Source organism: Rattus norvegicus, chromosome 14 (genome assembly GCF_021556685.1).
Source record: "Rattus norvegicus strain SHRSP/BbbUtx chromosome 14, alternate assembly SHRSP_T2T, whole genome shotgun sequence".
In the NCBI taxonomy this organism is placed as follows: domain Eukaryota; kingdom Metazoa; phylum Chordata; class Mammalia; order Rodentia; family Muridae; genus Rattus; species Rattus norvegicus.
The window spans coordinates 32,727,088-32,752,216 of record NC_141547.1 but is presented as its reverse complement, the minus strand read 5'-3'; the positions used below and the strand labels follow the sequence as shown (position 1 = coordinate 32,752,216).

Here is a 25,129-nt window from a genome sequence, read left to right as displayed (position 1 = left end):
GGGATGTATAATGGGGCCAGTCTTGCTGTTCCAAAGCTGTAGGATCTCCATGATGGAGGGCAATGACAGGATAACCAGAAGGAGTTCCAAAGAGGATCCAGTATTGATGGAGTCACAAAAGCCAGAGATCTTGAGTCAGACCAATGACTCATTGTAGTGAACCTTTGAATTGAAGATGCGTGGACAGAGGGATCTACTGTGGGACACACTACGGCTTCCACAGTGAGACGTTTCCTATGCTTTGTTTTTGTTGGTGTTGGTGTATGTGGGTGTTGGTGTATGTGTGTGTGTGTGTGTGTATGTGTGTGTATGTGCATGCACGTGTGTTTGATGTATGTGGACATGTGTGGGAATGGGTAAAACTGTGAGTATGGATGTTCACATATGTTATTCACCAGAATGACTCATCTGGTTTGTTGAAACAATGTCTGTCACTTTTACCTATAGCTCATCGAGTAGACTAGACTGGCTGACCAGCAAGCCCAGGGATCCATTTGTCTCTGCTCTTCCAGGGCTGCTACTACATGTATGCACAACCATGCCTGGCCGGTGTGCATGAATTTTTAAAATTGAACTCAGGTCCTCACGATGTGGAACGCCTTTACTCTTGGACCAGAGCTTCTCTTGAAGGTGATAAATATGCTCTAAATTTGGCTGTGAGAATGTTGCATGAATTGACCATACCAAAAAAAAAAAAAAAAAAAAAGTCATTGAATTGTCGACTTTAAGCGAATCAGATATATGGCTTGTGATTTCAATCTCTGGAGAAAAAGTAAAGATTGTCAAAGTCAAAATGGAGTCCCTTGAGTCGATCCTAGCAAAAGGAGGTTATAAAGGAAGGTTCTTACATATGGATGTCTAGCAGTAACTATTATGAAATAGTCTTCTAGAATCGTAAGTTTGCAGAAGCCATGATAATCTCCCATAAATGTCCTTCTGAAGGGACATCTGTTGGTGACCATCTGTCCAACCTCAGACTGGTGCCACCCTTGTTTTGAACAAGAGTAAATCCTTCAGAATATACAACTGAAGCCTCATTTTTTCCTAATCCATTTCCATTTGAATATCACTTAGTTTGTGTCGGCAAGCATGTAGTCATTGTAAACTTGCTAGCCCCGAGACCATATTCTCCATGGAATCTCTTCCTTTGTTGTGTTTAGGCTGAGGTTAACATATGTAAATAAAGATGCTTAAACATCTTAAGACAACTTGATGGGAAACAAAGAACACGTAAACAGACGAATATAACAAACACAGAATAAAAGCAAAAATGCAGATATTCTCTTTGAAAATTAAGTTATTATGGAATGGAACACACACCGTATTTAGGAATCAAAATTCAACATTTCTTGAAAGCTTAAAAAGAAAGTAGGTCAGTCTAACCCAGTGGTTCTCAACCATCCTCATGTTGTGCTGAACCCCAACCATAAAATCATTTTCATTGCTACTCATAACTGTAAGTTTGATACTCTTATGAATGGTAACATAAAAATCTAATATGGAGGATATCTGACATTTGTCCCCTGTGTTCGGGTTGTTTGACACTCCTCCCCAAAGGGTCACAACCTACGAGTCGAGAACCACTGGATCCCACTGTCTGTAGCAAAGTGATTCAGATGCTCCAACCTGTGTTTCATTGGAAGGAACTTCTTTTTTTTTTTTTTTTTTCTTTTAACTTGAGTATTTCTTATATACATTTCCATTGTTATTCCCTTTCCCGGTTTCCGGGCAAACATCCCCCTCCCCCTCCCCTTTCTTATCGGTGTTCCCCTCCCCATCCTCCCCCCATTGCCGCCCTCCCCCCAACAATCTAGTTCACTGGGGGTTCAGTCTTAGCAGGACCCATGGCTTCCCCTTCCACTGGTGCTCTTACTAGGATATTCATTGCTACCTATGAGGTCAGAGTCCAGGGTCAGTCCATGTATAGTCTTTAGGTAGTGGCTTAGTCCCTGGAAGCTCTGGTTGCTTGGCATTGTTGTTCATAAGGGGTCTCGAGCCCCTTCAAGCTCTTCCAGTTCTTTCTCTGATTTGGAAGGAACTTTTTTTTTTCCCGGACCTGGGGATCGAACCCAGGGCCTTGCGCCTGCTAGGCAAGCGCTCTACCGCTGAGCTAAATCCCTAACCCAGGAACTTCTTTTAGTAAGACCCTCCAACATTTTCTTATCCCTTCTCCTGATGTCAGAAGCAGATTATATGATAGGTTCCTTTGAAAAGGAAGTGAACATGCTCTCTATAGAGACCTAGCTCTTAACAAACTCCTTGTGGGAATCTTTCCGGTGACAAACAGTAGATGTATAACCTTGCTTGGGAGGGCGTGTGTTAGAGAGCCATATGTGGGCGCACTGTAGCATTTGAAAACATAGCTGTGTGTTCTTTGACATCCTCCCACCAAGAGTTATGCTCCGTTCCCTTCCTTTGACCCTGGGAGGAGTTTTGTGACTGCTTTAATAAATGGAGATCTGCAGAAGAGGTGGTGCTGTGTATGTAGCTCCCAGGGCTGGCTAAAGAGCTGTATGACTTCTATTGAATTCTCTCAGAGCTCTCTCTTCAGGACCCTAGTTACTATGAAAGAGGCCTGTGTACTCAGAGATCGCCGGTCAGAGAGAATAATGGATGTATGAGACGGGCCATTCTAGCTCTGGCTGTCAGAGTCTTCCTGCAAAACTGCTAGACCCATGATGGCAACCACATGCAAGACACAAATGAAATGTACTCAGCAGCTTGGCCAACTCTTCATCACAAGCAGATAAGTGAGTAGCATTAAGCCATTGTCTGGGGTTGGAAAACTCATACCCTCTTCTCTAAGCTTTGAAATAAATGAAATCTTCTATCCTTTTAACCTTTCTTTCTTATTTGTCAGTTTGCCATAATAAAAAAGATACATATTTAATTAGTCTCCAGAAATTTCAACTTTATTTAGCTCATAAAGAGTATCTGTTCTCTACTCTGTGGACATAGTCGAGTATTGGATAGATCCCGTTTTAATGACTGGGAATGTCTTCTGGGAGGGCTAAACTCCATTGTCACTTTGACAGGATTTAGAATCACCAAGGAGACAAACTGCTGTGTGTGCGAGTGTGTCTGTGTGTGTGAGTGTGTGTGTAATGTGTGTGAGTGTGTGTGTGTTTGTGTGTATGTGAGTGTGTGTGTGTGAGTGTATATGTGTATGAGAGAGAGTATGTGTGTATGAGAGTGTGTGTGTATTTGTGAGTGTGTGTGTGAGTGTATATGTGTGTGAGAGAGAGTATGTGTGTGTGAGAGTGTGTGTGTATTTGTGAGTGTGTGTGTGTGAGTGTATATGTGAGAGTGTGTGTGTGAGTGCATATGTGTGAGTGTGTGTGTGAGTGTATATGTGTGTGTGTGTGTGTGTGCGCACACGCACGTGCGTGCACTCACTGGACTATAAAATGGACAGGGTGCCTTCACTAAATATGGACCTTGGTATCTTTGTCACCCATGATCTTCTGATTCTAGAGTAGGTTCCCTGCTCTCCTACTTAGCAGCTGAGTCGGTGCACAAGGTGATGATATTCGCTGAATGCCAGCTCTTTGATTAAACCAATAAATGTAGGATGGTATTCCCTAAAAGATTTAACTGAAGAGGAAGACTCAAACTGAATGTGGGCAGCGCCCTCTCATGAGCAGGGAACTAGAAGGTGCTCAGGCTCTGCTTGCCTTCCTGAGAGGGAAATCAAGGCAGGAATGGCCAGGAGCAGAAGAGACCTCAGGCAGCAGTGAATGCAATGAGAACAGGTTCTCAGGAGGAAGCTTCAGTGAGACAGCTCGCAATTTACACCATCTGAGGGTGGGTAGGGGCTTTTGGGGTGTGTGTACATCATTGGCTGGGGCCAGGGTGCTGGGGATGCCTCATTTGCATAAGGAGGAATTCCAGGTGCTGCTGGACATGACCTTATAAGGGGAGAGGAAGTTTACCCTGGCTCCTGGACAGTGTGACCCGTTTATGTGCCCAGGGAAACACAGGCTGAGGTAGGAGAGGAGTGATCCTCCTGACAATCTCAGGACAAGATTACAGGGGGCTGGACATGCCTCAGCTGTCCTCTCCATCAGGGCAGGCTGCCCCTCCACAGTCCCACACTAGATTACATACAAGAGGGAAGCAAAGAAAAAGAGAGCTGAGCACCGCCACCCATTTGTGTGTGTGTGTGTGTGTGTGTGTGTGTGCACGTGTCATGTGACCAGCTGCTTCATGCTCCTGAAGCCACGACACCACTGCCTTGATGAATCGTACCCTCAAAGCTTGAGCCAAAATAAATGTTTCCTTCTTTGAGTCTCTTTTGTCAAGCATTTTGTCAGAACAATAAGAAAAGGAACTACTAAGTCTTTCGAGACACCCGAATTGCAATGAATGCACTTGAGTTTGCTGAAACTCAGAGCAGCATTAACCAATTCACTTCTTTCAAACGTCTTCTGGCAAATGTTGCGTTCTCCATGGCTGGGATAATTAATTGTGTCGAAGCTCACTCTCATTTAGATGAACTCAACTTTCTTCAGCTTTTCTTCAAAACAAAAACAAAAACAAAAAACATGTCAGGAAGTACAGGGGGGCTCACAGTTGAGCATGTGCACATAGAGGGCCTGCTACACCATGGCTTCCTGGCCATGTCTGTGGAGCTGCTGCTTCAGGGATCTGTAGTGAGACTAGAGACTTCATAGCTAACAAGGTCCCGTGTGCGGACGCTGTGATCCAGTGACCATGCTTTGAAGATTGGCCACCAGCTTGTGCTAGATGGAACATGTGAGTTCGCTGAAAGAGTTGGGCCGGCGTTTCCGGTGTTCGTGTCTGCTAATGAAATGCAGACTTCCTGAGTGAAACAAAGTTCCTAAGGAAAGCAAAGATCCCTGTGCATGTCACACAGTCTACAGGACAGACAGCGACAACGACATAGGATTCTACATATCTGAGGCCACATCAGAAATACGGCTTAACGAGATTTGCTGTGGACTTAAGTATCCATTTTCTTTTTTAAAAGTGCCATGACAACATAATAATATGACAGCTGAAGGTGCTAACTCATTTTCCCTCGTGGATCCTTATTCTTTCCAGAAGGTTCTACAATCCAGAAATGAAATAAAAATGATATTAATTACCATGGACCTAGAGCTGTCCACATGTACACAGCCAAATTATCCCCTGGCTGGGATAATTAATTGTCTGGAGGTCCAGCATCACTTGGAGAAAGGGGTAACAGTAGCCCTCCGTCACGACCTGAATATTGAGAGAGTTAATACATTTCAAGTTCTTAGACACAGTCCAGCTTCATAGAAAGTACTCTCTTGTCCCTCCATTTTAAATATGGCTCCCAGGGTTCCGAGCATCTGAGAAACAGACATCATCTTCAGAGTTGGAACCTTTCTACCATCCAAGGGGATTTAGGGCGGGATGTATATCACCTCCACCTGTGAAAGGCATTGCTAATTGACAACAGCACTGCCCCTCCTGTGAAAGGCATTGCTAATTGACCACAGAAGTGCCACAGCCTCATGGAGACTGTGCTGTTGTCAGCAAAGGTTGTCCCGAAGACCAGGAGAAAGACCAGTTCGGCCACAGCAGGATTGGGAAGTTGGATTTTGAGGCTCTTCAAGGACATGGTAAAGGATCAAATACAATAACAAACCAGAAATAAGGTGGATGTCACCTGTGGGTGGGGGAGAGTCCTGCTGCCATCCTTCCCTCTGCTTCTGGCTTTCCAGATCTTGGGATAAAACAAAACAAAGAAAGGCCTTTTCTACTGCCATTTTACCTTTGGAACATGGGACAAAGCTTCCTTTATCAGTTAAAGTTGTCACCCTTTCACAAGCAGTGCTCTAGTGACTCCGTTTCATCCAAGGCCACTTATTAGTTACTTCCTGATTACCAGCCAGGAACTCCACTAAAACCAAACGAAAAGGGGACACATTGTGAAGATGGGAGCAGGTGAAACCTTAAAGCAGTACCACAGCCGTTTTCAAAGGCCTAGTGATTCTAGACTGGGAGCCCCAGGTTCCTTACAGCAGGTTCTAGCAAAATTAATCATGTAATCCTGATAAGCCTCCGCTTGCTATCAGTAATATTAATTCATTTTGTCTTAAGCCTCCATTTTGTTCTCCTGCCACACTGAGAAGGAATCATCTTCAAAGAATCAATTCATATTGGTCCAGCTCCTGTCTGCCACACCCCTGAGGCCCTTCCTCTTACCATTGTCCTGCCTGTTGCCACATCCTACTTTAAGTCTTGCAAGGGATCAAATTATCCTTGACCATGTTTATGACCATAACTTACTTCTTAGAGCCCCAGAAGGTTGATGTGTGATGTCCTTACTAGGCATTTATATTGTACTCATTGTGCTTAAGGCTCTTTGCAAATGCTAATTTATTTAATCATCACAACATACCTTCTGGATCTTACAGAATATTCTAGTCCCAGAACCATCAAATACTGAAGAACTGTCAAGAGCCTTGCCTGAGGCCACAATAGTAGGCTGGCACAGTAATTACATAATAAGCAGGAGAGATGGGTCAGTCTAGGACAGCAGTTCTCCCAGGACTCTTCTGTGGCTTGCATATCAGGTTATCCTGCATATTAATATTTACATTACAATTCATAACAGTATCAAAATTACAGTTATGAAATAACGACAAAATAATTTTATGGCTGAGGTCGCCACAACATGAGGGACTGTATTAAAAGGTTGAAGCATTAGGAAGGTTGAGAACCACTGCTCTAGGGAGTGCATGACACTTATGTTCTTGGTTATCTCTATGTATGACCATCACCCTGAGTGTTAATGACACGCACGTGCATTATCTTAGTAATCTGTAGCTAACTCTACAAGGTAGACCTCTTCTTCAACTTCTCAACTTCTCAACTTCTTCTTCTTCTTCTTCTTCTTCTTCTTCTTCTTCTTCTTCTTCTTCTTCTTCTTCTTCTTCTTCTTCTTCTTCTTCTTCTTCTTCTTCTTCTTCTTCTTCTTCTTCTTCTTCTCCTTCTCCTCCTCCTCCTTCTCTTTCTTCTTCTTTTCCTTCTCCTCCTCCTCTTCCTCCTTCTCCTTATTTTTCTTTATTTCTTCCTCCCTGTCTCCTCTTTCCTTTCACTTTATACTTACTAAGAACCAACACCAAAGAGACTAAGTAGCTTGTCCATAGCCATGTAACTAATGCTTGGGATTAAAGCCCAGACATTCGGACTGTAGAGCAGGGTTTCGTGGCCAGAAACTGCACAGGAGAGAATTCTAGCACTGTTGCTGCTAAATTGTGCTAAATTTGGACATGAACTCCATGTTCTTGGCTCTCAAACAAAGGCTTTTGGTCACCAATACTACGACCCTACTCCACCACACCACCACGTGATGACTACTATATCACTACTACAATCACCTACCACCATAACACAAATATTACCATATCACCACCACCATACAATCGCTACCATACCACCAGCACCACACTCCCATTACCATCCCACCCTACCTCACCACCACCACACACATCTACAACACAACCACCACTACAACCACTGCGGGTACCATTACCACACCACCATTCTCACCACCACAGCATCCCACCCCTGACACACCACCATGCCACAACTACTCCATCACCATCACCGCTTTGGCTCTGCTGTACACAATCACCACCATAGCTACCACCAGGACCACTCAGGTCATCTCTACACAGCAGCATCACCACATCGCCGCCATCCCCCACCCCCATCACTACATACCACCATCCTTACGACCACCTCAGCGGCTACTTGAATAAGCAATTTCGAGCATTTGACTGTCCTAGCTTTCATTCTAGCATGCCACACACAGTCCCTCTCAAAGCAAGCTCTGCCCCCTGACCCAGGAGCCAGGCTGTTCTCCTTCAGCACGGGGGAAAAGGGGAAGTTTCATAAAACAGTCATGTTCACTCCGAGGCACTCCCTAGACTACACCATCACAGTTGCTCAAATGCAGTGTTGTGCCAGGAAGGATGACTTCATACCTGTGGCCTTTAACCTGAGTGTTCACGTGTCTCCAGCAATTGCACAGGGAATGGGGAATGGTGACGGATGTCAGGATCTGGAGCAAGAATTGAACCTAGAATGTTTTAAATAAGACATGAGGTGGAGACCTGTGGAATAATGTACAGTGGTAACCCTGGCCTTATGACCCCTGGATGTGTTTATTTAGCATCTGAAGAAAATTGACTCTCTCTGGAGGTATAGAAAACAAACTCCTTGCATGGTAGGAAACCCATAAGCCAGAGGTACTAATAGTTTCTCTCTCCCCTTCGCCCTCCCTCTTCCTCTCCCCCTCCCCCTTCCCCTTTCCTTCTCCCCCTTCAGAAGTGAAGCACCAATCCTTGTTCATTTCCTGCACTAAGGGGAGTCAGAGCTAAGATATTGTTATAGATGCTCCTTATCCTGAAATCTCCTTCCTTCCTGGACCGCTGGGATATAAATCTCCCGACTTTCCACACAGCCTGTTGCCACACTCATCTTACTAACTGAGTTTCTGCTTGCTTTATTGACACGCAGCTGACAGAGCCTTAATACTTGGTTGTTAAGATGGTGCTGGGCCCTCGTTGCTTCCCTGACTTTTAAAGACTCACTGCCTCCCCACTGCTGCCTCTCTGTCGCACTTTTCTCTTAAGGATGCTCTTGCTGCTTCAGATCTCCAAAGGGGCCCCTTAACAGGGCTTTGTCTAGGATTAATTTTACCAGAGGTGGACTGCATGGCTAGGAAACCTAGAGGCATCTTCCTGATGGCCAGCAAGCCAAATCCACACATCAAATGTGATTTCCAGGTAATTCCTTCCCAAATGAGGTCTTTTAAAACCCCATAGCACGTTATAAAACACAAGTTGAATTAAGAACATTTCCACACAGTAAACTGTTTCCCCAAAGTTGATCTTACACAAAAAGTAAAATATTCCTTTATATAACCAAATTAGAGAAACCGAAATGATCTGAGATCCTGTTTTTTTTTTCCTTTAGACAGATCATGTAAAACTGTGTAAACATGAACTTTCCAAAAGCAACAGATTTGGTAACTAATGAAGTTTGTTTTCTCTGCTAAAAGTCATTTTATTGCATGTCCCATTGTCCTAGTAAAACCTTAGTGAGGAATTCAGGCTGCAAGTTTAAACAGGGTAGGGCGTTCTGCTGATCTGGCTGCTTCTCACCCATTTTTTTCTTTCTGTCTGTCTTCCTGTCTTATCATTCATTCATTCATTCATTCATTCATTCATTCATTCTCAGTCTTTAGAGCTAGACAGGATCCCGGGACCTTCTGCCTTCTAGAGAAGCATCTTGCCACTGAGCCAGCCACATCCTTTGCTCCTCACGCATCCCGTTTGACTCAGTTTCAGATTTTGGTCTTTGCTCGCCTCTTCGGAAGGGGTCTCACCATGAAGCGTTGGAACTCACCGCACAGCCCCGGCTGGCCTTACATTTCCCACAATCCTCCCCATCCCTAAAGTACTGGGATTCCAAGTGTGACACTAAACCCCAGCTCCTCCTTTGTAACTTGTCTACACAGGTTCTGCTGGTCAGCATGAGGCACTGCCTGCCAGCTCAGTCATCCTTTAAAAGTATTTGTAACTTCATTTTTGTGACATTTGTATAGTGCGTTTTGACCATAGTCACCCCCATTTTCTCCTTTTCCCCCCTTTCCCTCCTTCTGAACATTTTCTTCCCAATCAGTCCCTTCTGCTGTCATATCTTTGTGTGCGTGTGACTCCCCGAGCTTAATGGGGGTCACTTGCATATGCATTGGTGAGGAATTATTTACTGGAGACTGGGGACTGGGCAACCTCCCAGTAGCTATACCATTAAAGAAAACTATCTTCTCCCCTCAGTGGATATTAAACTTCCAATGGCTCCCCGGGTCATCCTCAGGGCACAACGCCTCCCTACACCCTTTTCCAAATCCAGCTCATAAGTAGGTGTTCAGTTTGTCATCACCCTGCTATTTCCGAAAACCTGTCAGAATCCTACCAGGTCTCTCGGTAGGATCCACTGGAGGAGGCCGGAAGAGCCGTGATGTTTTCAGCTCAGTACACACTCGGCATATTGGCTTCTGTGCTGTCTTCCTGTCTGCTTGCCCTTGAACGAGTCCCAGTGGAAACGCCAAGTCTGAAGATGCCTTTTCCAGAGCTCAGACTCCGTCCCCTGGATTTTTGGTGACCTCCGTGTCCCTCACTGGCAGTTTCCCTAGCCCGTCTCCCATCCAGGTGTTGGAAGCGACAGCTGTTATTATTTTGGCTCTCGTCCCCTCTTTTTAACAGGAGCCAGTGACTCAAGAACTGCCAGGTGGTGCTGTTGATAAACAACACGTTCTAATACCAGATTTCCTCCCGGGAACCAACTCAGGCTCCCTTCTTTTTGGCTGATGACTGAGATAGGAAGAAACCTTCCAAATACTCTTCCTTAGCTCCTAGATGACACCCACTGGGTGACAGGAGAAACTGGCTACACAGGAGTGCCCCGCACTCACTCTGACTTTGCTCCACTTTCTAAATTCTGGATGCCCAACCAGTCTACCTCTGAGAACCCGATGTTAGGATGATACCATGTGACGGTCACTCATCTGCCTCAACCTAGAAAAATCTATAGACCTGTTGTTGTATGTATTTCTGGACATAGTGAGTGTCCAGTTAGATCTAAAAGTTGAATGAACTGCAGTCACTCATTGTTAGTTGCGCACTGCTCCCTAACCCCAGAAAGAACACATCATCTCAGCAATTCCCTTATTTCTAAGCCTCCTCAGAGAGGGCCCGGTCTAGCTTTGCCAACTTTTCCTTCTAGTACCAATTCCCTTGAATATATAAGCAAGTGTTAACTTGAGCTATTGCGGTCAAAGATTATATTGAATATAGGGGGTGGAGAAGTGAAACAGACAAAAAGCAGTGCCTGCCCTTAGGCTGCAAGTGTCCCATTATTGTGTAGCGAGAGTAGAGGGCACATAGCTGCAGTTGCTTACAGTGGGATAGGGCACGAGATAGGGAGGCCATGGGAGTAGAGTGAAGGCTCTAAGGCCAGAGTTGGCTGGAGGGCAGTCAGGAAAGCTTTCAGGGAATGGCCTTTGCATAGCTTAGAGCTACGAATTGGCCACCAAGAGAAGAAAAGTTATGCCCGGTCCAGGAAACAGTACGCAAAATTGAAAGGGGGCAGAGATGGCTGGGGATATAGTTTAGTGGTAGAGCAGTTGCCTAGCCCCCATGAGGCCTGGTCTGGTAAAACAAAACAAAAATCCTGGTCCAGAGTAGTCACTTTTGCCTATAATCCCAGCATTGGAAAAGAGGAAGTAGAGGGTCAGGGGTCAGGGGTCAGGGGTCAGGGGCTTACAGCTCTGTGTTGTGTGGACTTGCCACTTATAGACTAGCCTGTGCTGTACAGTTTCCATAAACCAAAAAGGAAAACACACACACACACACACACACACACACACAGAGAGAGAGAGAGAGAGAGAGAGAGAGAGAGAGAGAGAGAGAGAGAGAGAGAACACAGGAACAAAAGAAAAGATCCCAGGTCTCAATGATAGTCTGAAAAAGTCGAGCAGAGGGTTTCCATGGTGGAATGGTAGAACAGGAGGCCAGATTGCTGTGCACGAAAGTGTTTAATCTTTATGACAGGAGACAGATGACAGATTTAAAAACAAGAGTAGCCTGATCCGATATTTTTTTTTTGAGTGCTCAATCTAAATAAGGAGGAAAGCATTGGAGGAGGCGGGGTGGGGGGTGGGGGACACATTCATTCAGGAGATATCTTGTGGCATCTTCCATGTGCCTGGCATGTCTTTGGTAGGCCGGGTGTCTGCCAGCCAGAGTCAGGAGATGGGAGGAAGACTCGGGGATGAAGGGAAGGACATTGATCTGAGAAATATTTAGAAAGCAAAGTGAAGAGGAGTCAGTGACAACCCAGCTGGGTGAAGCTGAAGGGAGAGGAAGGGATCTTGGATGGTGCCCAGGTTTCTAACTTGGGCAGTTGGGTATCCAAGGATGACATTCTTCATGTTTCTTAAGAGAGGTGCTAATGACATTTCGTACAGAAAAATGTGTGGAATTCCCTCATACATTCAAAACTATTTGGCGCCCTTGGCCTTGCTCCATGAAATGCCAGCAGTATTGCCTAGTCATTGTGACACCCCCTCAAATCCCCCCACTCTCCACATGACTGTTTCATCTCAAGCTAAGAGCCGTATTCAGATAGAAGAAACGAATGGGCTTGGGGGAGAAAGATTAAGTTAGTCAGGGACACGTTCAAGACGTGTTCTGTTCAGACTTCCATGTCTGTGGTCCATATGCCCATGTGTCACAATACTGACCCGCTCTCCATCAAACATGTAAGTACCAATGTCATTTCCTACCCTACAGATACCAGTGCAGCTTTGGACCAGTGCTGTGGACCTGAAGTCTACATGCAGGACAGACATACCTGCCCAGTCACTATGGAATTCAGTTTCTTCAATCTAGAGACACACCACACACACACACACACACACACACACACACACACACACACACACACACCCCACACCACCACCACCAAACAATTATGTATGGTTTCCTTCTCCACATTTTCCACACTTGGAACATTACCAAAATAGTCAAGGTCTGAGAAGAGACATGAGAAGGGCTAGCTCACTCCCATCCTTGGCTACCTCATTTCCCCTTCTCACTTGCTTCTACTCTTCAACTGTTTCCCCTTAGACTTGCATCTGATAACCCTGAGCAGGCCACTGGGGCTGTTCACACTGTCACCTTGGTCCCGATCTGATGCTTCCTCAGGCTGTGCTACCAGCTTTATGAGTGGACTGTTTTGAATCTTGTCGGGCTCGCCTGTGTATGGATGAAGACAAGCATGGGAAGGGTAGTTGCCCTGAGAAGATGTGTTAGGCGGGATGACCCAAGGCTAGCACTGTGGTGAACGCCAGCCTTAAAGAAAGGAATGAAGGACCAAGCACCCAGAAAGGAGCCACACAGCCACAGGCACAGATGAGGAGGAAACCAGAAGATGCCGCAACATCTCGAAGGAAAGACTGAGTATTAAATCTGGAAAGGAAGTCAAGGATAATAGAAACTTAAATTAGGATTCTGAACACTATATCTAGGAGAACACTCATGCCCTGGAACTCAAGCCATGATAAGCTATGTTTTACTGCATCAACTTCTGCTCTCACGTCCTGGTAGCTTTTAGTGTCCAAGGCTGATTTTCTTGCTCTGTAGCCATGACCACTGTGGGTCGTTGGCTACAGATCTGTGCGGACCCTCCATGACCAGACGGATAGCACTGCCTCTCTTTAGATGGGGAAGATGAGTAGGGGACCCATGCAGAGGGTTTTAGTGCCAGAAGTGGCAAATTGTTACTCACATTGGGTTTTAGCTGTTAAAGCAAGTTACAGAATGAGCCTGATCTCAGTCAGAGAGGTGTATGTAATCAGAAAATTCTCTAGAAGTAGAAACTAATGAAAAGGTGCCCCACACAGAGTAGCAGGAAAACACATACATCAAGTGTATTTAGTGTGTGTATGTATGTTGTATGTATGTCCGTACATACATGGAGGTACATGTATGCAGAGGCCAGAGTAGCATCTTATGCGTCCTTCTCTATCATCTCCCACCTTAATCCCTTGAGACAGGCTCTTTCACTGAGCCTTGGGACCACCATTTTTTATAGTCTGGCAGCTACCCAGTCGAGTCAATCTTCTGGCCTCTGTCCCACAAGGCTGGGCTCACAGGCTCCTGTAATCATACACAGACCTTTACATGGGTGCTGGGGATATGAACTCGGGCCCTCGTGAGCAAGACACAGAGAGCATTTTGTCCAAGGAGTCACCCGCCAGCCCCAGGAAATATTCTTGCACATTAATACAATCTACCCGACTTGGCAAAACAATTTCACTCCAACCTCTAGTTTTCCCTTCCATGAGATGATTTAATTAGTGTCCTACTCGATTAGTGCAAGGCATGAACGAGACAGTAAAAGAGATACGGTGAGAGATGTAATTCATTAGTATTTTATCCTTCATCTGCCAGTATGTGGCTATCAACACCCCTCTCGTCATTATAATAATAATTACTATTCCCCTTTCATAGTTTCACTCCCAAATTCAAGAGCCTTTCTCCCACTGTTTCGTTCAAATTGGGACCTGAGGCCATTCTAACAACTGGCTTGTTTGTGATTCATTTTCTCACTGCATCTACAAAATTACTCCTCATGTCAAGTGACGTTCTCTCTCTTTTCCCCCAGACATGTTCCTTGGCTTCTTATAAACAGCCTCAAAATCCCTCTCTGTAAGAAGGAAGGTTAGACTGGGCGATCTCCCTGCTTCCGCTGATGCCCGGAGTGGAGAGAAATCCTTGTGCTCTGATGGTGGGAATGCAAATTAGCCTAGCCACTATGGAAATCAGTAAAGCGGGTCTTTAAAAACTCATTAAATATAGAGCACCCACAAATGTGGGTGTCTACCCAAAAGAATCAAAGTTATCATACAATGGAGATGCCGCACTTCCGTGTATGTTTATCTAGAGTTACTCACAGCAGCCAGCACATGGAATCAGCCTAGCTCCCCATCAGTGAGTAATGAAGAAAGAAAATTGTGTGTGTGTGTGTGTGTGTGTGTGTGTGTGTGTGTGTGATTAATATTCAACACCTCCAAGGGAGAACAAAATTTATGTCATTTGCATGGGTAGAACTGGAGGGTATTGTCTTAAGTGAAATACACTATACTCAGAAAAACAAAAATCACATATTTTCTCTCCTGCAGAGTTTACATTTAAAAAAAAAGACATAACAGTAGAACGAGGAATTGTATGGGATTAGTGGGAAAGGGGACACACAGGACAGAGTGGGGAATGAATGTGACCGGTGTGTTCTATGCAAGCATGATATGTTATAATGAAAACTGCCCATTTTACAATTAACATACACTATTGACTTTTTAAGAAAAAAATGACAGAAGGAAGGGAGGGGGAAGGAGAAAAAGAGGAAGGGAGGGAGGAGAAGAGAGAGAGGGGGAGAATGTCTACAGCTACCTTCTCTTCCCAGCCAGAGGACTCAGTGTGACCCACACCCTGCCTCTCTCTGCTGAGAACATGCTGGACAGCCAGACTCAGGACTCACACCCCTGGATTGTATCAGGGATGACCCAACTCCCAAAGCAGAGGTTTGGACTTGACATGTTTCTTTGGAGTGTAGGGTCTCTGGATCACCCCTGCTAAGTCCTGATCTGGCTTTGTAGATTTGGAACTAAAAGGAAATGGGTAGAGAGGCAGACAACTTGCCCTACCCCCAACCCCTCGCTCAGAGATCTCCAAAATTTACTCAGTCTATTCAGTGATCTGCAGATCTTAGTTGTTGTTGTTGTTGTTATTATTATTATTATTATTATTAGTGTGTGTGTGTGTGTGTGTGTGTAAGAGTGAGAGACAAAAAGAGAGGGGGGAGGAGAGGGAGATAAAGAGGGGGAGGAAGAGGGAGAGGGAGGGAGAATCCTATGGTAGAGTCCTTACTCTGTGCTCTCTGTTTAAATCTTGTTCCCAGATACACATTTGGTCAACTTCCCCACCTTGCTAGACTCTGTTCAAATTTCAACTGTTCAGTCTAAATAGCTGAGTGCACTTCCTATGGTTGACTAAAATAAAATACCACAGAGTTAGCATATGAAAACAGAAGTTTACCCTTTCAGAATTCTAAAGCCTGTAAGTCCAAACTCAAGGTGCATACTCATTACTGAAGGTTCAAAGAAAGGGAGCCTTCCTTGCTCTGGCCAAAAGTAATCCTAGATTTCAGAGGATCACCACGGTCCTTAGCAGCCCTTGTGTGGAAGAGTCATCTTTCCAATGTCTGATGTCTCCTCATGGCTTCTCCCTGGGTGATTGTTTCCTCTCTTTAAGATTTATTTTCATTTTTACTTATGTGTAGGTGTGTGTCCATGTGAGTATATACCATGTGTATGCCACTACCCAGGGAGACCAGAACAGGTCATACAGTCGATAAGAGCTGGCGTGCAAGGCGGCTTTGAGCTGCCTGACATGGAGGAATCAACTTTGGGTTCTGAAGAAGAGCAGCGAGCCCTCCTAACTGCTGAGGCACCTTTGTAGTTGCGATGTTTTGTTTTCTAACTTGGACATCTTTCTTCAGGTTAGAGCCTACCACAGTTCACATGTAACCATAACGGATTACATCTGCAAAAGCCCTCCTTCCAAACACATCATATTCTGAGGTTCAGGGTCACCATGAACTTAAGGACAACAATGTCTGACACCTGGCTTCTAGGACTTCATGCTATCACTGCATAAATAATGCATCAACCTGTCCAACAGCTTCAAGGTTCTTACCCTATTCTAGGGTTAATTCTAAATACAAAGTCAGAAAGTCTCAGGACTCATCTATTTAAAGCCAATCCTGGATGCCAATCCAGGTATGTCCGTGTTGGACAAAGTCTTTCTCCGTCTTTGAGCTGTGAAACCTAGGCAACTAAACACAATAATGACACAGGAATCAGAGACATATTCCCCGTTCCAAAAGAAGAAAATGGAAGGAAGAAAGTCTAAGGCATACTAGTCTAAGGCATGTTTGTGACCCAATGGGGCAAATTACACTCATTTTCAGGCCCAAGAATGATTAAAATTCAATGCTTATAAATACTGTTTTCACCCAACAGTCAAATATATGAGCCAAGTTTTCTGCCTATTACCCAAGTACTCTGTTCTCCAGGGTCTGACAGTACATTTCTCATTCTACCTGAGATCTCACCAAGAGTATATGCTAATGTTTCTATCTGTAGCAATATTCTGTTAATAACTGTTATATAATACATACCAATCAATTATCTATCTATCTATCTATCTATCTATCTATCTATCATCTATATCTGTCTCTAAGGCACTAGAAGTGTTCTCTACAATTCTTCTTACTGAGATTTTATCAGAAATTTTTTAGTATCTATATTTTTGTTGACAGTCTTTTCAAGGTAAGTAGTCTATCCATTTCCTCTCCTGTGCCTCAAAATTCTTCTACCCCTTTTCATTAATCAATTTTAAAATCACGTACACATTTCCAAGCATTTATTTCAACAGTACCCCATTCTTGCTACAGGTTTCGTATGAGATTTATTTTAAGGAATTAGAAAAGTTTCACATCCAATGGTTGTTAGATAGTAGGCTGAAAACTCAAGTAAGAGCCAGGCTGTGGGCCTCAGGTGTTCCTGCTCTCTTGACCAGGTTGGGTGGGTCTATGGGTGTTAATAAGGATACGTTCCTTTACTTAAAATCAACTACCTGAAGTTGGAAACACATCTGCAGAATATCTTTCTGATAGTGTCAAGATTAGCATTTGATTAGACATGCTGGGTGGTAGCCTCGTCGAGCTGACTCAACCCTAGCACGAGGGCTTATTCTCACCAGACCCCTTTCATTTGTGGCTGTTCCTGTGAGGAATGACGCTTAAAGGCTTTTCGAATATCATGCTATTTACTTCTTATACCATTGTATACATTCTCAAAGGTAAGACGTCTTTTATGTTTTGTTTCCTGATGTATTCAAAACACCTATGGTAGTATCTAGCACTAAAACAAACAAACAAGTGCATGGAAATAAATAATGTATTTGGTGAAGGAATTCAAACTCTTTGATTCATTGAAGAGTTGCCGCCATTGGCCTCAATACTTAACTTTAGTAAGCAACTAAAAGCTAAGAAGCAAGTGATAATGTCATACCCCTTAAGGTTGTTACAAGGATTAAATGAGATGTTTATAAAGTGCCTTGTTAATGGAGACCACTGAACCAGTGACAATCATGTGCCTCTGACAGCTCCCCTCATTCTAGTTTTTTATTCTATACATGCTTAAGAGTACCTACTATGTGTCAGGTCATTTCTGAGCACCAACAATTCCACCTGTCTCAATACAAGCTGTTTTCTTTAATGAAACAAGATCATAAATTGTTGGGGATGTGGCTTAGTTGATAAATGCTTGCCTGGCGTGTGGGAAGCCCTGGGTTTGATCCCCAGTACTACATAAAAGTGTACTACATACAGGCAGGGAATTCAATAAGTTCAAGGTTACCCTTGGGAATATAGCAAGTTTTAGGCCAGCCCTCAATACAGTAAACCCCCTGTCTCAGGAACTGAAATGGGGAAAAATAAATCTGTTGACCTCGACCATAAATTGGTCTATTTTTGTTATTACCTATGGGCAACTACAAGATTAAGATCATCGGCCATAAAATGCTCTTAAACAGACTGGACAGAGTCAAAGTCTTTAGCTCTTCTTCACTAGCAAATCCTATGCTGTGTCCAGAATTTTCCCTAGCGTCCATCTCCCTGTAGACAGTCCCTTCTGGGTGAACTGTCTGTTCTGCCCCTGCACAGTTGGAAGAACACTTAGGCCTTGTGGTTGAACGACAAAGCTTCCAAGTCAGAAAGCTGGGGTATGCAGGAGCGCACTCATCCCTGCTCTCTTTGATGATGGTTTTACAAAGGAAAGGAAAGGAAAAGTGAGCTTTTAGCACAGCCTGGGGTGGGTGAGCAGCATTTTGGGGATGTTCTAATTCTCCAGATGCAGATTGAGATGTCTGGCTGTGGAACTGTCGGTGGACTCTGAGGACTTGCTGGGGACCTTAAGGCCCGCTGAGAGCAGTGCTTTTCAACACCCGCTACCCTCTGAAGTCCTCTGGTGAAAGCGTGTGGACTCCTGAGATCCAGGGGACAAGCAAACCTGACCTTCTGAGAGTAGGGTCTGTGCATCTATACCTTGCAAAGCCTCCACCATGGGGACTGAACATAGTGACCACAAGGATTCCTACGTGTAGCTGAGCTTCAGACCTGTGCCCTTCAAGGCTCTGCGTCCCACGTTACAGCAGGTTAACGGGCCCGAGGGTCAGCTGGGGATCTTGCTGATGATGCAGACTCTGACTCATGAGCACTGCCCCCGAGGTCCGGTCCTTCCCAGAAGCCCCCATGTAGATGCTGAGGTAGGCTAATCCGAAGTTACAAGAACACTAGCAAAGTCATTAATTCCGGTTCCAAAAGAGACCCTAGAGATTCAGGGAAGCTCGGGCGCTAATAAGGGAGTTGGTACTGATTCCAGAGAGAGTTTATAAAATCCTAAAGTAATGGATCTGCCTAAAAGCCTTCTTCAACTACAGCTACTGCTGGAAGCAAGGGAATAGGAGGGCAACCATACAGCGTCTGGGCAGGCATGAGGCACCTGTCTGTTTCAACAGCACTTTGGAGGCTGAGGCAGGAGAATCATGAGTTTGAGGCCAGCCTGGGCTACATAGACCCCGGTTTCAGAAAACATAGCGTTTGTTTTTTGTTTTAGGTTTTTTGGTTTGGGGTTTTGTTTTGGTGGCTTTGTTTTTATTTTAAGATTCCCAGAGTTAAAATCCTGAAACTCAAATTTAAACCTTGGTTTCACCCATCACAACCTGTATTCTCTTTGGCAGGTCATTTAATACCTTTCTTTAGAGCTCGGTTTCTGTACCTGTAAAGTGAAGACATTAACAATAACTTATAAAACCATAAGATATTATAAAAATTAAATGAGTTGTTATAGAAAACATGCGAGATCTGTGCCTGGGCAATAGTGTGCTCGTTAATTGTTAGTTACTGTAGTTATTAGAGTGGGGAAGGGTAGGTTTGGGGTCAACACAGACATGTACAAATCTTTACCTAGTCGCTCCAGTGGTGCGACCAGAACCATGGTTCTGGTCCCTATAAGTCTCAGTTTTGTCATCTGACAGGGGGACCATCAAGACCTACTTGACAGACGGTGAAAGGTTATACAGTTAAGTGTACAGCACTTATCAAATGGTCAACATTCAGTGACAAGTACTTGCTAAAGGAGAGTCAAGCCAGTCAGGGCCTTAGGGGCCGAGGACTTGGCTGCATGGTAACTGTGAGACCAGAATCAGGGGCCCACCCGCTTGGTCTATTTCTATATCAGACACTATGATTGGGAGAAGATGTGAGTCCATAGGAGGGCACTTTGTAAATTGAAGCTAAAATTGCAAACTTGGGTTCTAGTACGGGAAAGGTATTTTTCTTTCCTTACCCAGCAGAGAGAAAAATAAGTCTATTTTGTCGTACTCTGGTACTGCGGAGCCCTCCCCCACAGATGTGCTTTCAGGGAATTAGGAAGCAAGTCCAGGTATCACCTCCCTTTCCACTCTGACTATATCAGTTGAAAGAAACACTGTCACTCCCTGAGACAAAACAAAATCCACCTACAGCAAGACTCCTTCCCGTCAGTGCCGTGGTTTTCCTGCAACAAGGCTTTGCTCGACACCCTGCTTCCGTTTACTTATTCTGGTGGTCCGCTTCATCCAAGATCCCTCCAGACACATCTCAATAGGGCCATTAGAAAAGGGAAAGGGGAGGCTGTGTGTTTAATGTGTGTTTAAAAGGGAAATTGGAAAGTGCACTGCAGGGACAGTCCTTAGAGGGGACAGGGTGGCACCCAGAGGTGTCTGGCCACTTGTCTCTGCTAATAAAACCTCCCCAAGCAGGCATCCCTCGTGCCCAGTTCCTCAGCACCATCTGGCAGCCCCATCCTGAGCTCTGCCTCTCTTGCACGTGATCCAGACGGCCCCAGTTCACTCCCATCTAGCGCCATGAGCGTGTTGACATTTAGCACTGGCTTCTACTTCCCAGAGCAGGCAGAGAGGCAGCCTGGCAGACTCGGGGGACCCGAGTCTCCGTGGCATCACACCCAGCAGCTGACATGGAGGATTACTCCTCTTCTGTCACCCTTTGGCACCTGCTTCCCTGCTCAGCGCTAATGACAGCCACTAGCCTGTACTTAGAACAAGGGGAGGAGGGTCCCTCCAAAACCCCACACTTCATGCCAGCTCTTCTTTCCAGGACAACACTGCAGCGTTTACAGACACAATTCACATTTTAGGTATACGTGTGTGTCTGTTAAAATAATGCGGTGCTAATTGAACCAGTACTTGTGCATGTGTGTTCACATATGGAAGGCTTGGATAAACAGCATATAAAAATATAGATTATTTTCCTACAAACTCTACGCTAATCTGGTACTATGCAACAGGCTTGGGCTTCCATTATCAGGACTCGGATTTTGTTTCTCAATCCCTACTGAAGAACAACTGGACTAAGGAGCCATTTTCCTTCTATTTGAACTCACTGGAGCCCTAACGAAACTATCAAATGAGCTCTAAGCAAAAGGTAAGACTATGACTCAACTTCTGGGCACCCTGATAACAGTCTGCGTAAACCAGCGCTTTCTCAAAAATCACCTAGTTTATTCAGGTGCTAACACATTCTTCTGGTCTCTTTGTGTTTTCCAAGCACAAGCCATTGTTTTGAAGGCGAACAATGAGTCTTATGCAACCCACGCTGTCACAGGAGGAACCCTCCCCTCCCCACCTCGTTATCAGCGATTCTTGTTTATTCTACTTTGGAGTCAAACCATCACTTAACTGGCCAGTGAATGGCCGGTGAATCATGCTCTGGCCACAGCAGGAAGATGATGACAGCCACAGCTTTTAAAATTCTTTAGAGAGGAGCCCCAGAAGGAAATGCTGTTGGTTGGACAAAAGATGCAGAGGGGGAGAAAAGAGAAGGGTTCGAGAGAAATGAAGAGCGTACAAGGGTTCTTTTATTATGGGAGTGCCACGGTGAGCGAGTTTGTCACCGTAAACCACAGAGCGGCTCACCAAGTGTCATCTGAGGTGAAATGGAAGATATCAGACCACAAAGGCACAGGCAGAACTCAAATTTTTAGTAAGAGCTGAATTTGCAAGAAGGGGGTCGTGAGGCAGGAGGAGCCTATCCAAACATGGTTGATGTCGAAGTGACCTTCCTGTCCATGGGTGTGGAGAAGGAGCTGGCGAGGACGGTGTGTGAAAGAGGAAGGTAAATGTTCATAGTAGGTGCTGGAGGGAAAATGGAGACTACAGATAACACCTAAGGGCAAGCAGCCTAGTTTTTCACCTGAAGACCCTTTGCCTCCCTACGCTGCTTTAGGGTAAAACTTTCAAACGATTTAAAAATGGCATCTGAAGCCTTCTTATGGGAGGCTAATCCTTCTAGCCCTGTGGATCAACAGCCAATAAATGCTAGCATATATTCTCACTGTGGAAACATCAGACAGGAGTCAGAAATAATTTGAGCAGTCTCCCAAGATAAATATATATTTTAGGGGTCACAGTAAGAAAAAAAAGATTACAGAGACCTGGGCATTATCATATACCACTGAGATGGCTATAAACAGGTGAAATATTTCCACAGGACAGCTTGGCACCCAGAGGACAGTATGTACCAAAGACTCACAATACTGAATACCCTTTGATCATCAGAGGGAGGAATTGCCCAATAAATCTAGGGTCTTTTTCACGAGGCATAAGCAATCATGGCACCGTACAAAGGCAGCTAAAATTCCATCCATCCAACTATTGTTTCCAACAGTAAAAACTGAAACCAATTTAAACTTCATATCATCGGACTGGATGACTAATTAGTGTATGTTCGAAGCAAAATCCTATGTAGTCATCAAATTAATATATAAGAATATTAATTAATGGGAAAAGCCACCCATATTACACCACTCAATCACTGATGTTCTAAAACCACTCATTTTTGTATAAGACACACATGTATAAGGCACACATGGGCTGATACATACTTAGCTATTGAGAGAGGCTTTTCATAGGTAGGAGAATAATGTGGTTTCATTTTCTTTCTTATGTTTATTTTGGACTTCCAACTTTTCTATTAAAATTTATTATATTACACTCGAATGCAGATTCCTGCACATTTGGGTGCCAACTTGGATCCCACTGATTGATCTCCCTTCAGCATGCTCTTCTCACCCAGCATCTCAGAGTCTCCTCGTCTCATGACACAGCTCTAAATGTCCATTCCTTCGAGTTCATCGGAGATCTCGGTCACTGAAACCCTCTAGGAGCTTAGCTCAACCACCCCTCCCTCTTAAGAGTCCCCGATCAGCTCTTTGCCTGTTTTTCCTCCAAGTCTTCAGCCCCACAGACATAAGCCATACCTGAGCCTTCACCTCGGCCGGGTGCCCACTTCCCTCCTGACTCAGCTTGATTTCCAAGATCAATGACTAAATGTTTTCTGCATAGACACTCCATCCCTTGTTTCTCTCTTCTGCTCCATTGTATAGACTTACAAAAAGCCCAATCACAGTTAGTTGCGATTTTCTGCCTCTTCTGTGCCTGTAACCACGCAGCTGAATATAGCTGGAGAAGCGAAGGTCACGAATCTCATTTGAAGATCAGGATTGCTGACGCCAAGTGTGAACTTCCATGGTTCACGCTTCCTTAACCTCCATTTGCATCCTTGCGGGAGGACCCTAATCCTACCTTCTTATAGCAGAACACGGAAGTAGCCAGAAAAGAACTTCAAACGCCACCCCTAGAGCCTTCTAGCACCCCAATATATACTGTCTTTCTACTCTCCAACTGCTGTGAAAGAACAAACCACGCCTCCAGCAAAAGCCACGCCCCCCAGCTGCCCACAAAGCGCTATGCGGTCTTGGTCACCGCAGTGCATTGCTATAGCACTCTTCCTTCCCTCTGGCTTTACTTTTTCTCTTTCTTGGTTTCATCCAACAACCTATGAACACTGTCATTTCTCCCACCCAGACTTTCCACTTCTCCAGTTCTTCCTCCAGTCTAACCTTATGTATTCTTCCCTTGATCACCAAACCCCCTGAACAAGTTGTCGGTCCTCTGTTTCTACCCTCCCTCACCACCTAGCACATTCTACCGACCCTACATGATGGGGCTTTGACGCCGTCAAACTTTTCCTTCATCTTTACTTTACTGAGTCCAGCTGTCAACCATCCGTTTTCACCCCTGTCCCCATCAGCCCAGTCAAGAAGGTGACTGTTTACTACTGGTTGGCAGACTCCTTTCAGTGATATCACAAGCCACTCTGCTCCCTGTTTTCTCTTCCCACCTGCTGCTTTTTCCCAGCATCCTTTGCTGCTTCATCCTAATCCCCTCCCTAAGACCCCTTAATTCTGGAGAATCTCCAGGCTCAGTCCTTAGGCAACTTCTTACTGCTATCCATGCTCGAGTTCTTGGTGCTCCTACCAAATTTCATGGTTTTAAATACCATGTTTACGTTAATACTACACACACACACACACACACACACACACACACACACACGCACACACACGTACATGCACATACATGCATGTATGTATTCCTTTTTATTTCTCCTTCTTTATGTCAATTTAAAAACGATTTAATTATTTTTAATTTTATATGCACGAGCTCTTGCCTGCATGTCTGTGTACTACACTCGTGCCTGGTGCCTACAGAGGTCAGAAGAGGGTGTCGGATCCCTTGGAGCTGGAGTTACAGAGTTGTGAACTGCCATGTGGGTGCTGGGAATGGAACCTGGGTCCTCTGCTAGAGCAGCCAGTGTTGTTAACTGCTAAGCCTCTTCTCCAGCCCCAACGGATTCTCCGAGAGATATTGGCATTTGGGGATAGCAGAGCACTGGATGCAAATTCTACCCTACACTTAATCATGGCCATGTTCAAAGAGCTCCAGGGAAGGAGATTTGGCTTTTGTTTTGTTTTGTTTTGTTTTGTTTTGTTTTGTTTTGTTTTTGAGACAGGGCCTCACCCTGTAGCTTTGGCTGGCCTTTAATTTACGACGTAGACCAGGCTAGCCTTGAACTCACAAACATCAGGCCGTCTCTGCATCCTGAGTGCTGGTATTAAAGGTGTATGTCTTGGCAGTTTTAAAACATGGTCTTTAACATGACATGAGAGGCAGGGGCCTCCCTTTCTGGCCTTCATGACCCACCCCTTAATGAATAGGTTCTGGCAGCTCTCATGGTCTGTCATGCGGAACACTTGTTCTTGGGACATGGCCACCAGGGATAAGGCAGTCTTAGCCTGGGGAGCATCTATATAGATAGGCAGTCCCTGGCTTATAGTCCACATGGAGCTTCCGGTTTATAGCCACAGGTACTTGGCAAGGATATCCCAGCTAAGGTCACATAGAATGGAGACAGGTTGTCCCCACCGAGCTCTGCCCGTATTGTAGACTTATGAACAGAATGAAGCTAAGCCATCAACCTTTGGCACAGACTGTTGTTACACAGGCAGAGAGCCCCACCATTGCAATACCCCCAGTCA

At 44.8% G+C, this 25,129-nt stretch overlaps 1 long non-coding RNA gene across 1 annotated transcript; it reads right to left on the bottom strand.

Moving 5' to 3' along the window:
- Window positions 1-1,287: 1,287 nt before the first annotated feature.
- On the bottom strand, window positions 1,288-23,439 carry LOC148001304 (uncharacterized). The gene is made up of 6 exons (XR_015636983.1): window positions 23,009-23,439; window positions 7,983-8,077; window positions 5,762-5,890; window positions 5,109-5,226; window positions 1,595-4,516; window positions 1,288-1,392 (listed from the first exon to the last, which is right to left on the bottom strand). It is a non-coding gene; the product is annotated as an uncharacterized LOC148001304 (long non-coding RNA).
- Window positions 23,440-25,129: the final 1,690 nt, after the last annotated feature.